The sequence below is a fragment of the Solanum stenotomum genome, unplaced genomic scaffold (genome assembly GCF_019186545.1).
Source record: "Solanum stenotomum isolate F172 unplaced genomic scaffold, ASM1918654v1 scaffold11373, whole genome shotgun sequence".
In the NCBI taxonomy this organism is placed as follows: domain Eukaryota; kingdom Viridiplantae; phylum Streptophyta; class Magnoliopsida; order Solanales; family Solanaceae; genus Solanum; species Solanum stenotomum.
Genome location: NW_026021534.1, coordinates 107,340 through 125,364, shown reverse-complemented (window position 1 = coordinate 125,364; position 18,025 = coordinate 107,340). Strand labels below are relative to the sequence as shown.

At 33.7% G+C, this 18,025-nt stretch overlaps 1 long non-coding RNA gene across 1 annotated transcript; it reads left to right on the top strand.

Annotated features, from left to right (window-relative positions):
* Positions 1–5,134: 5,134 nt before the first annotated feature.
* Positions 5,135–6,197, top strand: LOC125849918 (uncharacterized). Its single transcript, XR_007444722.1, has 2 exons — positions 5,135–5,478; positions 5,900–6,197. It is a non-coding gene; the product is annotated as an uncharacterized LOC125849918 (long non-coding RNA).
* The last annotated feature ends 11,828 nt before the right edge of the window (positions 6,198–18,025 follow it).

Sequence of the window (18,025 nt, the reverse complement as noted above, 5' to 3'; positions counted from 1 at the left end):
TAACTTAGTCCTTCTGCCTATGAAGAGTGTGATAAATAATTTTTCAGATATAAGGCCTATTTCTTTGAGTAACTTCGTGAACAAGGTTTATTCACAAATTATTCACGAGAGAATCAATCTAACCAAAGTGTTAAAGGAGAATGGGATTTAGGCACCGGATAATAGACATGGTGTACATATTGATTAGTAATAATTGGTATTCAATTCTTCTGAATGGTCAACCCAAAGGTTTTTTTAAATCATCCCAAGGAATTAAAGAAGGTGATCCTATTTCACCTACTTTGTTTATATTGACGGCTAAAGTAATGTCTAGATCATTAAATACTCTACTAAGGAAGAAGAAATTTAAGTGCTTTGGTATGCCAAGTGGGAGTATGAAGGTAAATCACTTGGCTTTTGTTGATGACATGATTATCCTTTGTAAGGCAGAGGTGGGAATTATGCAGCTGATCAGTGAGACTCTAAGAAATTACAAAGAAGTATCTGGTCAGAAGGTTAATAAAGAGAAAAGTGCAATTTATATGCACCATAGTATAACGGGGGGTGAAGTAATTGTTGCAGAGGTAGCTACAGGAATACTGAGGAAGGATTTCCCATTAACATATTTGGAATGTCCTATTTTTTATAAGAGAAAACAGAAATCGTATTATCAACAGATGATACACATGATTTGAGCAAAAATACAAGCTTGGAAAGGAAAATTACTATTGTATGGTAGAAGAGCAATCATAATCAAAGATGTACTATATAGTACACTTATTCATTGTACTAATGAACCCTCCTAGCAATGTCCTTATGATGGCCCAATTTTCTTGGAGTAGCTGCGTTGGAGGAAGAGGAAGGCATTGGACTAAATGGAGTAGCTTATGCTTACTAGAAAACGAAGGGGGTTTGGGTTTCATATTACTTTATGATATGTCAATGCCTTGTTTTGTAAGTTATGGTGGAATTTTAGAACGAAGACATCTTTGTGGAATGAGTACATAAAGAACAAATACTGCAAAAATATGACAGCTAATCTGACTATGTGGAGAACTGGATGTGGGGGCTCTCAAGTGTGGAAAAGAATAATATAAGTGAGAGATTTAATAGAACATCAAATTTTATGGTAGGCGAGGATGGGATCGTCTTTAGTATGACATGATAATTGGACAGGATTAGGTGATTTATACACTATCACAGAGGATAATTTTGTATGGGACGACAATTATAAGAGAATTGTTGAACTAGCTACGAATGGTGAACGGTCCTTCAATATTTTTTATTTAGATTTCCCTTTAGTTAGTAAAACTCAATCATGACTTTGATTTAAGACTTTAAAGTCTTCATTGAAGAAATGTTTGAGAATGAAGTATAATGCCTTTATTCCTAACGCTCGCCTGGTTTGAATCCACTTTTTATTAAGATGTGGAAGTTTTTTATTCACTTATGTGGCTTTAACTTTAAAATCTTTTATCTTTTCCACCGAAATGTAGTTGATGGTTGGATAATATTCCTGCAAATCTTTGCTTTCCATAGAAATGCTGAAGAATCTGCCATAAACACCATCTCCTTGTGCATAGTTTTTAACTGAATTAAACAACTGAGTTGGTAATTGGATAATTCTTGTAGACCTGGTTTTGCATACACTCGATCTAAATATCCGAATTCAAATAATTGAGCTGTAAAGCCCGGTGATCCATTAGGGAATATTGATATTCTTGGAAACAAACTTGTTGTTCCTAAGACACTGAATGTTTCTCCGCTTTCTTCTGGGAGGTTGTAAATATATCTTGTGAAGGCAAGATATTCTTCTTCCTTTGGGTGTTGTTTGCCAACCTGAAAAGAAGAAAAAATTTTTGCTCCTGATGGAACTTTGTTAGTACTACTACTACTTTCTGGTTTTTCAGCTATTGCTGAGGATGTGCTTTTTCCTTCTTTCGAAGTAGAAGCATCAAACATTGTGCGGTTTTTTCCTTCGTCTTTCGACTTGGGAGTCGGATATCCGTGCTTACCGTTGAGATGTTTTGGGCACTATGTACTAGTGGGACATCTCTTGCCACTTTGTTGGGAGTATCATTCCCTTTAGGATTTGAATTCCTTTTTGGACAAGTGTCCAAATGTTCACACAAGAGTAAAAATTCACTCATGTTTTCAGCTTGTTCAGTATTGAATTGTTGTATCCCATATTGCATCATCCTAGCTTGTTCTGACAAGCTTTTTAATTCATCACTCTTATGACATAAAATGGCTATTTGGTAGTGTTTTTACTAAAGCACTGCCTCTTAATTTCCAAAACAATGAAATAAGTTAACAATCAATAAGTTTTATTTTAATGCTAGATTTGATGGCTTAGAGCTTTGCTACATTTAAAACAATTAGGTTGATGAATTTATTTGTGGGTCAATGAATCGATTAGCTCTTAATATTTGAAGGAGTAAGAGTTCATTAATGGTAGATCAAAGAGAAATATAAAATATATGGTTTTATTTTCTTAATAAGTTACCGTAAATGAATAAAACATCATTCTACTTTCAATATATAATTGAAACTGCATTCACTTCACAAAGAATAAATTGTGGGAGTGATAAATTGTCAATAAAGATGGGGAATGACAAACGGAAGAAAAAGAAGAGGAAAATAGAGAAATTAGTCAAGGATGATGTAAACAACAACTTATTGATCATGATGGAAAGCAGCTGATTTTTTGCGTTGAAAAATTGCAAGAGTTAGGAGTTGGAGAAGATTAACAAAGAGACGAGTGGTGAGTTGTTGAAAGTTGCACAAAAGTACAACCAGATCCCCCCGTTAGTAGTTAAAAATAGGGGGAGTATGAAAGTAAGGGAGTAGCCACTTGTAAATAGTTTCACTTTTTGGGGTACAAGTGTTCTTTCCCCAAAATTAGGCATCCAAATATAGGTCATTTAACTTTTTGCTATATTTCATTGGATCTTAGTGAATTACATACTGCTATACTTGGATGCCTAATTTTGGGGAACAACACTTGTACCCAAAAAGGGAAATTATTTACAAGCGGTTACCTCATTACTTTCATATCCCTTGTTTTTAACTACTAATGGGGGGATCCGATTGTACTTTTGTGCAACTTTCAACAACTCACCACTCGCCTCTTTGTTAATTTTTCCAACTCCTAACTCTTGCAATTTTTCAACGCACAGAACCATTTGTTTTCATCATGATCAATGATGTTGTTGTTTCCATCATTCTCGACTAATTTCTCTATCTTCTTCTGTTTGTCATTATCCATCTCTTCATCACTCTCACGATTTGTGAAGTGAATGCAGTTTCAATTATACTTTGGAAGTAGAATGATGCCCTGCTCATTTTACGACAACTTATTAAGTAATTTTCCCCTTTGATCTACAGTTATATGAACTCTTACTCCTTCAAGTATTAAGAGCTAATCAGTCCATTGACCTACATATAAATTCATTAATCCAATTGTTTTAAATGTAGCAAAGTCCCCCAAGGCCTAGCGCGAGTGGTAAAATGTGGAGAATTTGTGGCTTAAGGTCGCAGGTTCAAGCCCCACACAATGCAAAGCGAAGCCCGATATTTAAGTGGAGAAGGGTAAAGGGGTGGGCCCATCATCCACCGAGTTTAGAAGACTGTGACTGGTCCAAATGGCGGGTCACAGACGGATTTCTCGGTTATAAAAAAAAAAAGTGTCGCAAAGCTCTAAGCTATCAAATCTAGCATTGAAGATAAAACTTATCGATTGTTAACTTATTTTAATATTTTTGGAAATTAAGAGATAATGCTTCGGTGAAATTGAAATAATTTAGTAGTGTTTTCACTGAAGCACTACCTCTTAATTTCCAAAAAAATTGAAATAAGTTAACAATCGATAAGTTTTATTTTCAATGCTAGATTTGATGGCTTAGAGCTTTGCTACATTTAAAACAATCGGGTTGATGAATTTATATGTGGGTCAGTGGACCAATTAACTCTTAATATTTGGAGGAGTTAAAGTTCATATAACTGTAGATCAAAGGGGAATATATTATAGTATATGATTTATTTTCTTAATAAGTTACCATAAATGAACAAAGCATCATTCTACTTCCAAAGTATAATTGAAACTGCATTCTCTTCACAGAGAACAAATTAGGGGAGTGATGAATTGGGGAATGACAAACGGAAGAGGAAGATAGAGAAATTAGTCAAGGATGATGGAAAGCATATGGTTTTGTACGTTGAAAAATTGCAAGAGTTAAGAGTTACAGAAGCTTAACAAAGAGGCAAGTGGTTAGTTGTTGAAAGTTGCACAAAAGTACAATCGGATCCCCCTGTTAGTAGTTAATAACAGGGGTATGAAAGTAAGGGGGTAGCCGCTTATAAATAGTTTCCCTTTTTGGAGTACAAGTGTTCTTTCCCCAAAATTAGGTATCCAAGTATAGGCCATTTAACTTTTTGCTATAATTCGTTGGATCTTAGTGATATTATAAGTTTAGCCCATTTTAGTTTTGTATCATATTAAGGATACAAAACAAATGGTAATGTTGAACAAGTTTGCACATGACTCTTGAATGCTGACGAAGAACATTTTGTTTTCTTGTTTCTTTTAATGTTGGTTTACCCGTCAATTTGCTCTCATCAATGCCATGATTATTGTGTTGAAGATTGAAATAATGAAAGCACAATTCTAGAATAGTTGGTTCTCCTATTTTTCTTCAACTTACATGGATTTTGGTTCTCCATTTCTCTGGCTCCGATCAATAATTATTTGTGGATATTGCACGTGTCATACAGTATTTCAATCAATAATGTTTGATTCTGCAGCTAATTTTTTTAAATGATTCCGGAAATTCTGTAATATACATCACTTTCACTCCAAGGAAATTTTTTTATGAAGGGGTGAGGGGGGTAGCAATATCTCTATTCCATTGGTCTTACAGACTCAATTTTGTATGTGGACATGTTTATTTTGAGTTTTCCAACATGATGGGTTTAGGCTCTTGATAATGTTAGCAGATATTTTTAGGATAAGTTGTTAACCTATTCAATAGAATGTCTATGATTTCTCAAATAAGATGCCCTTATATAAGACTTTTATGTTTATCTGATTGATACCAACTTTATACAAAATATTCAGCCTTTCTCAAATTCAAATAAGGATCTAAATGTCGAAGTAGACAACTAGGATTGTATAAGACTAGTATGTTTGCCTTTTCCCTTTATTAATTGGTGAAATGGAGAGGTGTAGGATAGTTTAAAACTGTACTTTCATTTTTTAGTTTAACAAGTTGAGTTAGCAGTGAAGAGATGGATGTATTAAACTCTTCTTCATTGTGTATTTCATTCTTTATTTCTTCTTTCTGCTGCTAAATCAGATTTTAGGAGCAAAAGTCATGATACTTGAGGCCTTATCCAGGAACAACTGACTGATTATCGTAATCTCTCTGGGACACCATATGAAACACTTGCAGCCCTAAACCTCTTTAGGGTGATATGCATCCATTCTTTTATCCCTTTTATGTAAGTTAACCTACTTTAATAATCAAGTTAATTTGCTATTTCAGTTTTACCGTTGCGTGGTTTCTTTTGTTGAGTTGCATTTTACTCTATGATATTTTGATGTTAGTCATGTAAATTTGCTGTGTGAGTGTGTTAACATGGCTGGAAGTTTGATGCGACAACTCTTTTCCTTTTCATATTTGAATTTAATTTAGTTAGAGAAGAACAAAAATAGAAAGAGCTTTTCTATCGCATCCAATCCTGAATGTTCGTATGCATTTTAAGGAAAAAAGTCTTGTCGTCTAATTTTTCTCACTTTGCTAACAGTTGGCAGTATAACTTAGTTATAGTTTGATCAATGACTTGTAGGTTCATAAACAGATATGTTACCTCTGTTATCAGTTCTTTGTCTGACAACTTATTAAGTTTTTATTGTTAACAGACCTAATTGCTCTCAAAGTGTATATCTGATTGACAAGCGTCAATCTTTTATAATTGGTTAATATGTCATAGACATGATCGAGAAAGGGGTGTTCCGTGCACTAAAGCTGGGCTATGCGTGGGATCTGAGGAAGGGCTGGACCACAGGGTCTAATCCAAAAAATTCATGTTGAACATGGAGCGGCTATAGTGATGCTCAAGGCCAACTGTGGTGAATTAAATTACTTTTAGGTTGTAAACTTACAAATTATATTTAAACAATTTTCTACTAACATGATATATCAGGTATCTTTTGCAGGTATTGAAGTGTTCACTTGAGCAAGTCAAGATACAAGTTGTCAAGTTTCTTATAATTTTTCTACTGTTAGGTAAATAATTTATATCTTTTGCTGAGGATGTTAGATTTCTTGAAGGGTTGTGTAAACAATACAATGACCTACTAAAAGTTTTTTTTTTCCTACTAAAGGTTAATTTCCACTAATAATTGATGTTGAAACATAATTTAGGAACAATTATGTTACTACCGTTAAACAATTGTCGCAAAAAACTTTACTTGTTGCAGTGAGTAGGTGTTATAAAAATTGTGAATTAGTTAGAGCTTGCAGCTTGGCTGAGGCTGATTGAAACAAAAGAAACAGAAAAAGATTACCAAACTATGGGTTTGCAATAGTTTTGATCATGCCATTCTGAATTTTTCCCATATAAAGTGTCAATCTATCTCTATATGTTTTGTTCTTTCATGGATTTTGGGTTTGTAGCTTTACTGTCAATGTTCACTTGAACTGGTAGAACTGACTTGAACTCCAATTTCCTTAAGTATCCCAGAATTCATGTTAGCTTAACTACAGTAGACGATGCTAAGCTTCTGTATTCAGTTTCAACTGAACTTCTAGATGCTATACTTTGCTTTTTTGATTTCCAAGAGATTAAAGAGTCACCTAGTTTGATTAAAAAGCCTATCACATTTTTTCTGGAGTTTGGACATGCTGTCTTGTTCTTTGGTGCTGCTTGATATGAGTATTCCCCGCTGTTCATTTTGAAGGCTTGATGTAGTGCTGTCTTGGTTTCTTTAATTAGTTGTAAGTTACTACCAGTGATAAGCATGCCATCCACATATATTAGGATGACTATCAGATCATTTCCAACTTTCGTCGAGACTAAAAAGTGATCGTCTTGGCTTTGTTTGAACCCAGATTGCTTCCAATAACTTTGTATTCCATCGTCTTGGGGGATGTTTTAGGCCATACAAGGATTTTTAAGAAGCTTACATACTGGTCTTGTGTCCCTTAGCTCTTAAAACCTTATAGAAGATCCATGTAGACCTCATCACGAAGATCTCCTTAAAGGAAAACATTGTATACATTTTGGGTTGATCACTTGATACCATTTTGATTACCTCTGGTAATCAATGCCCTCTTGTTGATTGTATCGTTTTGCTACTAATCTAGCCTTGAACCTTTCAATTCCACCTGCGTCTCTGTATTTTATCCTAAAGTCCCATTTGCAGCCAATGCCAGGAGACCTCTTTCCTTCGGGTAGAGGAACTATTTTCCGAGTGTTGTTACTTTCTAGAGCAGCTATTTTTACCTTCATTGCATCCACCTACCTAGGATCTGAGACACCTTCACTATAAGATGATGGTTCTACCTTTGTTGAACTAGCAGCAGCGAAAACTCGATAAGCAGAAGAGAGAATGATCATAGTGAATGTAATTTGCAATGATGGAAGGTCTATTGTGACACCCCAACTTAAGATAAGAAATCTCACATCGGCAGAACACATGAGAGATGTTGGGTATATATAAGTAAGTAGACTTGTGCGGGCCTAGGTCCAAAGCGAACAATATCACTAGCGAGCCGGGTCGTTACATCCATGCTCATACAACATTTCATATTGCGACTTAATTGTTAAGCACAGATCATGTTAATTAAGTAAGTTGCAGCTAGAACATAGTTAACAAAAGCTTAAAACACTTTTGACCTTCCAAAAACTTGGTCAAACAGACTATAAGTCGTAAAGAGATGTCTAAAGGAAGGAAGGAATTAACAAACTTATATGATTGTATATATTTCTGTTACACCCCAAATTCAAATCACGCTAGAGAAATATATCAGTTCAAACAAACATAGAAGAAAGGCACAAACCTAAGAAGTGATCATCATATGATCAGTTCCATGACTCTACTTTATTATGACAGAATTAAGCTTGTATAATAACACACACTTAAATTACTGTGGAAATTAGTAATTTAGCAATTGCAAGGGTCACAAGTGCAGTTTGATCCACATTTGCATCCATTTCCTCCTTCTGCTTTCTCCTCAACCATTCCATAGCTACAACATTACATTACATTACAAGTAAGTAATCTTTAAATTTCATTTCCCAATTTAATATAGTATATGTTTAAAAAAAAGGGAAAAATAAACGTACTTGTTGATTGGTGCAACACCTTGAACGATGGTAAAGGTAGCAGACTTCTCCATGTCTGGGTACATTCCACATCTACAATAATGTATATCGAAAAATGTTTAGTGGTTATTTTCATTGATTTTTTGGTTGAATAGGTGAGAAAAGAAAAAATAATAATGCTTTCATACAGACATGATAATCTGTTTTTCACAATGCATTTTTCTAGATTGTTTGATAAAAATTGAGTAGAAAAATTATGTTCTGTAGCTCCAATTTACTACTAATTTGTGGTGGGAAAAACTTTGTTTCTAGTAAGGCCCACTCTTTTCTGGTGCATATGGGTAGGAAAAAATATATTGAAAATACCCCTAAATTTTGCGCAAATTATTAGTTTCATCTTCGAATTATTGAAAATCTTAAAAACATCCCTTGATCTTGCAACATGAGTGAAATACACCCATTAATTCTTGTAAGTTAAGGGGTGTTTTCAATACTTCTCTTGGTTTTTATTAAGAACTTCATGCTCTTACAAGAGTTTGAGACTACTTGCTATGTCAATGTGGCAAATTGGGAGTGTATCAAAGTTTAGTTAGTCAAGTAAAGGAGTGTTTTTAAGGTTGTAATAGTTCAAGACGAAACTAATAATTTGCGCCAAATTTAAGAGTATTTTCAATATTTCTCTCCCTAAACCTATAAATTCATATAAAGGGGATTAAGCAAGTGGTAAACATTTTTCATTAAGATTGTGGATACGAGTAACCAAACAGATTAATATATAATTGGTAAGTAGGAAAATCAAATGAAAGTTACCCTCCACAGCCACTGCCGCACTTGCAGCCAGATCCACAGCCACAGCTTCCTCCACAGCAAGACATGTTCACTTAATTTGTTTTTGGAAATGAGAGATTAAATTTGTTGTAAAAGAAAGTGTAATCACTAAAGCAAGTTCTTGTTGTAGTTGTGATGAAAAATGAAACATAGAGTGAGGGGTTTTTATAGGAGAAAAAGGAATAAAATTGGTGATCTATGTGTGCCTAACACGTTGACAATTAAATGAAAATTTGTATTTAATAGTAATTTATTATGTTAGAAATATCTATAATTATTTATTTAGAGGAGAAAGGCATGGAGCTTGCTGCCACAAAGAGTAGAATTGATCAGCCACCCCTACAATGTTTGACATTCGTGTGGTGGGTTCGAAAAATCTCGTATATTGGGGCTAATTATATTTTATTCCTAAAATTTTTCCAATCACAAAAATTCTGAATTTTTCATCGCGCTTGAATACACTCCTTAGTTGTTGATACATTACTTAATGAGATGGATGTATTCAAGAGGAGATGATGTATCTAAAAAGGGATAGAGATTTATTTGAGAGGGGATTTTTTTGTAAAAAAAATAAATGGTAGGAAATTTTAGAGATTATGATATTTTAAGTTGTGTATTTATGTAATTTTTCTCGAATTATATACTCTACTACTTAAAAAATAAAGTACGTTAATTACTTTGAGAAAATATGAAATTCGCTATGATATTTGTCGACAGATTCTAACTTATCTGTTGTTAAAACACTGTAAACTAATTAAATTATCTTATAATTCATAGCTAATTCAAAATTAAATGAAATTAGCATGAGATTTTTCAATTCTAAACAATGACACTTGGGTTGGGCATCAATATAGGACTTAAAGACTTTTAAGTACATATTAAATAACATTATCCAATTAGTATCGAATTGTTGGTGACACGACTTTAATTTCTTACCTATATAATTTTATTCCACTTGCTTTTAATAAATGTAGGCCTTTTATTTTGTTCCATTAAATAATTTCTAAAAGCATCAACAAGACCATATTCATTTTCCTGTCTCAATCAATCTAACTAGAAAGGCATATATTTGGAGTTTTTAGATTCTTGAAAAACTTAGCAACATAACAACCAAAGAAAATTGTTCTTTGTTAAATTCTCCATATCAACCAACTTATTTGATAGTATTAGGACCTTGTCAAAGAGTTCTAAGATTTTAACTATTACAAAAACTTGCACTAGCTAGTAGGTAGGGGTACAAGACCCATAAAATGAGCATGACATTTTATTATTTTGGTATAATGGAAAAGACAAAAGGTTTATAGATTTATAATGCAACGTCTTCTCACGTTACCAAATTTTTATTGGTTTGATTTGTCTTTTACACTTTCTCCATTTGTGTTTGATAGAGCTAGTTTTATTAGGAGTAACATTTAATAAATATTTGCAATCTTCAACAAATGATCGCAAGAGAATAATTTTATATGTCTTTATTTTAATAAGCTTGACGTTAAGTAAACCATCTGTTTGCTGCATGGATACTTTTACCACAGAAATTTTTTAGTGTGTCTCACATAGCTAACGGTAGTTGTGTCAGACTCCTTTTAATATAAATTTGAATCCATTTTTTTTTTAGTTGTGCGAGACATATAGTAAAAAAAAATTCCTCGTTCTACTAAAGGATGTGTGATAGGTAGTAAAAATCTTTTTGCCCTTAAAGATTTTAGATTCGATTATAAAACCGAGTCCTCTTTTATAAAGATCGTTGAAACCTTCATAATGAATTTTCAATATTGTGAATTTGAATAAATCAGATTAGTGCATTTTGGATGGTAAAAAACTAAGAGATGCTCACAAAAAAATCCTTTTCTTTTTCTATTTCTAACCGTCCAATATGGTGTTTCATCAATCATCAATCTCTTTTGCTTTTGGTGAATACATACCAGAGGCTCAGCCAGAATTTTTATTAAGCAGGTTAAAAAAATTTAAAAAAATATATACAAACTAGTCAAAGAGAGTTTAACATTTATTACATATACATAAAAAATAATTTTAATCATATATAAATAGTATATTTTTTTTATCGAAAGAGAATGGAATAAATTTCTGATCATAAGCTGACTTCGCCCCTACGTACCATACCTCTCAGATATCTTCTACTAAAAGAAATATATCACAGGACTCGAGGGTGCTTGATACCTTCCCCTGATCAACAGAATCACTTACCTAAATTTCTAGTTTGCAGAACAAAATGAAGAGTCAATTTCTTTTTTAGTAGGAATTTAAATAAGGTGACTTGGAACACCAAAATTCAATTCCAAGTGGCGACTATGTAAAATAAATAATTCCTTTTCAAAATGTCACTTTAATGGAAAAAACTCCTTTTTCTCAAAACTTTCGTTTATAAAAATTGGAGTGTGTGACACATATAATTTAAATTCTGAATCTGTCTCTCAACAAGTGCATATGGAAATGAAACATAGAGATAGATAGCATATACTACAATGTACTTGAAGTTCTCAACCTTCTTGTGTTATAATTTTCAATTCATTCCGAAAAAGGATATAAGAGAAAGTTCAATTTCTCCTTGGTCTTGTTGTCTCCGTCATGCATAACATGACTTGTACATAATTATACAGTGCATATAAATTATTTTTTATTTTAATTATTTGATATTCTATTGTATTTTGCTAGACACATAATAGCGTTTCACCAAGTTTTTTTTTAAAATTTTATTTTGTATATTACAAATTTCCCCAAAACTAACAAGTGCATAGTCAAAACAAATTGACTTAGAGTGTAAAGATGAAATAAAAGGAAATATACAGACACAAAAGGTTTTTTTTTTAGCTTAAAAAGTTGATTGACTAAAAAACAATGAATCTCTTGCAAAAAATAATAATAATACATAAATGTATTTGCTAGATGAGTAATTGAAAGAATTTTGTTCAACAGTCTAAGGTATTGATCCGATGTTTTTGTTCTTAAAACTCCATAGAGTTCTAATCAAATTGTTTATATAAATTTGAGTTAGGGCCGAAAAGAAAAAGTACGCAATTGATATAGATAGTCATTGCACTTAAAAATAAATAATAATTTTTTAAAGGTAAACTATGTGTGACATATTATGAAGAAGTAGAAAAATAAAATACACAATTAAAATGATTTTTTTTTATGTATGATTACGTGGCAAATAACGATTGAAAGTAACTCCATATAAAAAAAATAGCCCAAGAAGTAAAGATCAATTACTTTTTCTTACACAATAAATGATAAAATTCAACAATAACTATTATTAACAAACCCAAAGTTTTTTTTTAATTATTGAGATAGTCTTATTAATGTGAAAATTAATATGGCATTAGATATGTATTTTCGTTGAACAATAAAAGTATATGAAATTCTGAGATCCATGCAAATTCATTCTTTTAATCGAGTATTATTATTGTATATAAGTGAGATAAGTATGTCATTAAAACTAAACATTAACCAATTATTTACTTTTGAAGGACACAAAAATCAAAGAGAGATTATTAATATAGAATTAATTCTGAAAACAAAAAACAAAAAACCAAAAAACAAAAAAAGAATATTAAATATAAAGGTCCACTTGTACAATAATTTTGAAAAGAAAGTAAAAGTGAATATTATTATTAACCAGGCCACCAGGGTATCTTCACTGTACTCAAAAGCTTCTCTACAGTTCCCTTACCGCCATTGCTACTTCTCCGGTCGCAGTTTATTTGCCGCCATTGCTGAAATCTCAAGTTCTCCAAGTAGGTGTTTAGATTTCTTCTTCTTATAATCTGCGCATCGGTTATTGGCCTTGAAGGCTGTGAAGGTGAAGGGTTCTGACTAATCTGATTTTTTTGGGGATTAAATGGATAGGGTTTTTGTCTCTGTTGTTTTTGGGTCGTATAAGTTTCGAATATCTCTGATATTGCTTTATTTGGATAATTTCGGTATTTGTTGCACTACTAATTTTTGGCTTAAAAAATAGTGCTTTTTACTAAACCTTGAATTTTGTTGTTCTTAGTGAGCTGAATCTGTCTAATTGGAGAAGAAATAGTATTTAGGATTAAAATAAACTACTCTGGTGATTAAGTAGTAGTTAATGTTGATGTTGTGTTAACTGGTGCTTGATCATGGTGTTTGGTGCTGCACTTAATATATGATTATCAAGAGTGTTTATTGAAAGTAGTTAGTTAGAACAGTTCAAGTAATAAGCTAGTCGTTTCATAAAGTTAGTTAGAAGAGTTAGTTAAATACTGTTTAATTAATTGTAGATTAGTTACAAGTTAATTAGTTACAGATTAACATTCTTGTTATAAATAAGAGTCTTCTATTCATTGTATTCATAAGTTTGAGTAGTGAGAAATTGAAAAATCTCAATTGCTCTCAATTTCAATATGGTATCAGAGCCATTGAGCCAATAATTCTTTGGTTAAGCTCGATTTTGTTTCTGGAAACCGCTGTTGATGAAGTACACCATTGAAAAAGTTTGAAGCTTCGATGCCGTCAACAACTACAGACTCAGTAGATGAAATTGTTGCAGTTGCGATGGAGATGCTTGCAGTGATTGAATCGAAAAGGAATCACCCTTTTTACCTACACCCGTCAGATACTCCGGGATCTATCTTGACTACGATTTAGCTTACAGGTAGCAAGAACTATTCGATGTGGAGTCGATCAATGCTGATTAATCTCAGAGCGAAAAGCAAGATAGGTTTTTTGCTTGGGCCTGCAAAAGAAGTGATTATACATCTGATTTGGAGGAACAATGGGAAAAATGTAATGCGTTTGTACTTGCCTGGATTATGAACACTGTCTCGAAGGAGTTGCTAAGTGGAATTGTATATGCCTCTGATGTTGTGACTGTTCGGGAAGATTTGAAGGAGCGATTCGATAAAGTCGATAGATCAAGAATTTACCAACTTCATAGAGAGATTTGCACTATCCACCAAGGTAATTTGATTGTTTCAACTTACTTCACTAAATTGCGATTACTATGGGATGAATTCGATGCTCTTGTACCTCCACCATCATGTAGTTGTGATAGATCTAGATCTTATACGGATCACATTCAGTACCTACATTTGTTTGGTTTTCTAATGAGATTGAGTGAGACATATGGACATGCTAAAAGCCAAATTTTGATGATGTATCCACTACCAAGTGTGGGTAAGGCATACACAATGATAGTTGCATATGAAAGTCAGAAAATCACTTCGGGTACACTCATAGGGGGAGATATGGTTGAAAATGTAACTTTATATGCAGGAAGAGGAGGTTATAATCCTGGACACAATCGTACTGATGGAGACAAAGTTGAATCGCCAATGTATCCTAATCAGGGTAACTATAATGGGAAGAAGAAAGTGAATTGGAACTTGTTTTGTGATCACTGTAAGATGTATGGTCACACTCAGAAAATATGTTACAAACTCGTTGGAAATCCTGAGGGTGGAAATTCAAGAAGAAAACATTTGAACAAAATTTCACCAACACAACCTGCTAATAATTACAGCTCTATTCGTAATAATCTGCAGGCATTTGCTGCACAACCAAATTTCACTCTCAATCAGTATCAAAAGATAGTACACCTACTGAAAGAAGAGGAGCAAATTGTAGGAATAGCCAACATGGCAGGTAATTCTAATAAAACTGCTTTTTTTTGTCCATTAAGGATAATGAATATGCTGCTAGAAAGGAAGATTGCGTTGCTGTTATGAATGGTAGAAATGAACCTGCTTGTATCAGAAAAGGAAACTGGATAGTAGATTCGGGAGCAACATGCCATATGACTTCTTCATTGAAAACATTGAACAAAGTATATGCATCAAATAGAAACATTGGTAGGAAAGTATATTTACCTAGTGGCCAATCAACTTTAGTGACTAATTCAGGCAGTTGTGTTATACAAACAGGAGGAGAATTGGAGAATGTTCTTGTAGTACCTGAATTCAAACATGATTTGATGTCAATATCTCAATTAACTAGACAATTGTACTGTTCTGTTCATTTTTTTCCTGAGTTTTATGTATTTCAGGACCTCTTCAATGGAGAGGTGAAGGGGATTGGTAAAGGGCCAGGACCTCTTCAATGGAGAGGTGAAGGGGATTGGTAAAGGAATTGAAGGATTATACTACTTCCCTAGACAGTTCTCAAGTATACAAAAACAAACAGATGTTGGTGAAACCAAGGCTTTGATGACACAATCAGATAATTCACAATGTATGGTATGGCATAATAGGCTGGGGCACCCTTCTATCAAAGTGTTGAGGCAATTGTCATTGATAAAAGAAGACTCTGATGTAAGGTTTTGTGATAGCTGCTCAGTCTGTCCATTAGCAAAGCAAACCAGGCTCTCATTTCCCTCTAGTATGTCTGTAACAAATGTTATTTTTGATTTAATTCATCTTGATGTATGGGGACCATATAGATGTAATACTCATAATGGTTTTAGATTCTTCTTGACTATTGTTGATGATCATTCAAGAATGACTTGGCTGTTTTTTATGAGACTGAAAAGTGATGTTCTTTGTACCCTAAGATCCTTTTTTTTGCTTGTTGAAAATCAGTTTAACAAAAGAGTTAAGAAGATAAGGTCTAATAATGGGACAAAATTCTTTAACAAAGAATGTAGTTTGTTGTTTGATGCCTTAGGGATCATTCATGAAAGCAGTTGTTCATACACTCCACAACAAAATGGAGTGGTGGAAAGGAAACATAGACATATACTTGAAGTAGCAAGAGCACTTAGATTCCAAGGAAGCATTTCCATCAGGTTTTAGGGAGAGTGTGTGACAACAGTTGTGTATCTGATAAATAGAATGCCTACGGTAGTTTTACAAGGTCAATCACCCTATCGGGTCTTCCATAAATTCAAGCCATCCATTGATCACTTGAGAACACTAGGTTGTCTGGCATATGCAACCAAAATAGTAAAGGAGGACAAATTTTCTCCCAGGGCACATGCTTGCGTTATGATGGGGTATTCAGCCACTCAAAAGGGGTACATATTGTATGATTTGGACCTCAAAAGGTTTATAGTAAGTAGAGATGTCATCTTTAAGGAGCATATATTTCCTTTTAGAAAATTGTAGAACAAGTACATGCCAGTTTTTGTCAATAAACCACTTAATGATTATGATGTTGATGCACCTGTCAATGTTTATGATGATAAGACATGCCACAATCATGACCATCAATAAGGGTATGAAGTTAGTTTGGATAATAATGTTGAAGAAGTCCAAGAAACTAATGTACATGATTCAGAAATAGTACCAGACCAAGAGGATGCTGCAGAATCCTCAACAAGTGTAGATGTTGTCAATGAAGTAAGGCTTAGATCCTCTTCTAGGATATCTCACCCTCCCATTTGGATGAAAGAGTATGTGACTAAAGTGACTGATTCTGACCATCATTATTCACTGGCAAGCTGTGTTTCTTACAACAAGTTGTCTCTTACTTATCAAGCTTATATGAGAAGGTTGTCTAATGAAACTGAACCAAGAACATATAAAGATGTTATTAAGGATCCAGATGGGTAAAATTTATGAAGCAAGAAATTGCAGCATTAGAGGATAATGGAACCTGGATTGTTATTAAAATGCCACCAGTGAAGAATGCAATACGGTGTAAATGGGCTTTTAAGATTAAATACAAGGCAAATGGTGAGGTTGACATGTTCAAGGCTAGGCTTGTAACAAAAGGATACAATCAGACAGAAGGAATTGATTATCAGGAGACTTTTTCCCCAATAGTTAAAATGGTAACTGTGAGATCAGTTATTGCCATTGCAGCAACATAAAGTTGGATGGTCTACCAGATGGATGTGTACAATGCATTCTTGCAGGGTGATTTGGTTGAGGAAGTATACATGGAATTACCTAGGGGCTTTGCTCAACAGGACAAACATCAGGTTTGCAGACTAGTGAAGTCATTGTATGGATTAAAACAGGCCTTGAGACGATGGAATGCAAAGTTGACTGATGCCTTGTCTAAATCTGGTTACACACAAAGTCATTCAGATTACTCTCTATTCACCAAGAAGAAAGGATCAACATTGGTTATTGCCCTTTTGTATGTAAATGACATATTAATTACAGGGAATGACTCTTTGTTGATACAAGAAACCAAGCAGGTGCTATATCATCATTTCAAAATTAAAAATTTAGGAGAACTGAAATATTTTTTGGGGATAGAATTTTGTAGGTCTGCACAAGGGATTGTGATGAACCAAAGGAAGTATGCCCTGGAGTTGATGTCTGAAGCTGGACTGGCAAGTGCTAAACCATCATCCACACCTTTGGAAAGCAATATTAAACTAACATATTCAGAACTTAATTTTGAGGATGTCCTATTTGCTAATGTAAACATATCAAAGACTCATAGGGAAACTACTTTATCTCACTAACACTAAGCTTGATATAGCTTTTTCAGTCTAATGCTTGAGCCAGTTTATGCATTGGAATGTAGCCTTGAAGGTGATTAGATATATCAAAGTTGCACCAGGGCTGGGGTTGCTTATGAGCTCTAAGAAACAAACCACAATCACTAGTTTTTGTGATGCAGACTGGGCAGCATGCCTCAATACCAGGATGTCAGTTACTGGGTACTTGTTGAAGTATGGAGAGTCACTAATATCCTGGAAATAAAAGAAGCACAACACTGTTTCCAGAAGTTCTGCTGAAGCAGAATATAGAAGTTTTGCCAAAATAACAGCTGAAGTAGTTTGGTAACAAGATTGTTTAAGGAGTTGGGATTGAAAGTAGACAACCCTGTCATCAACCATTGTGATAGCAAAGCAGCCAAACAGATAGCAGCCAATCCTGTCTTTCATGAAAGGACAAAACATATCGAAATTGATTGTCATTTTATTCGGGAGAGAGTACAACAAGGACTGATC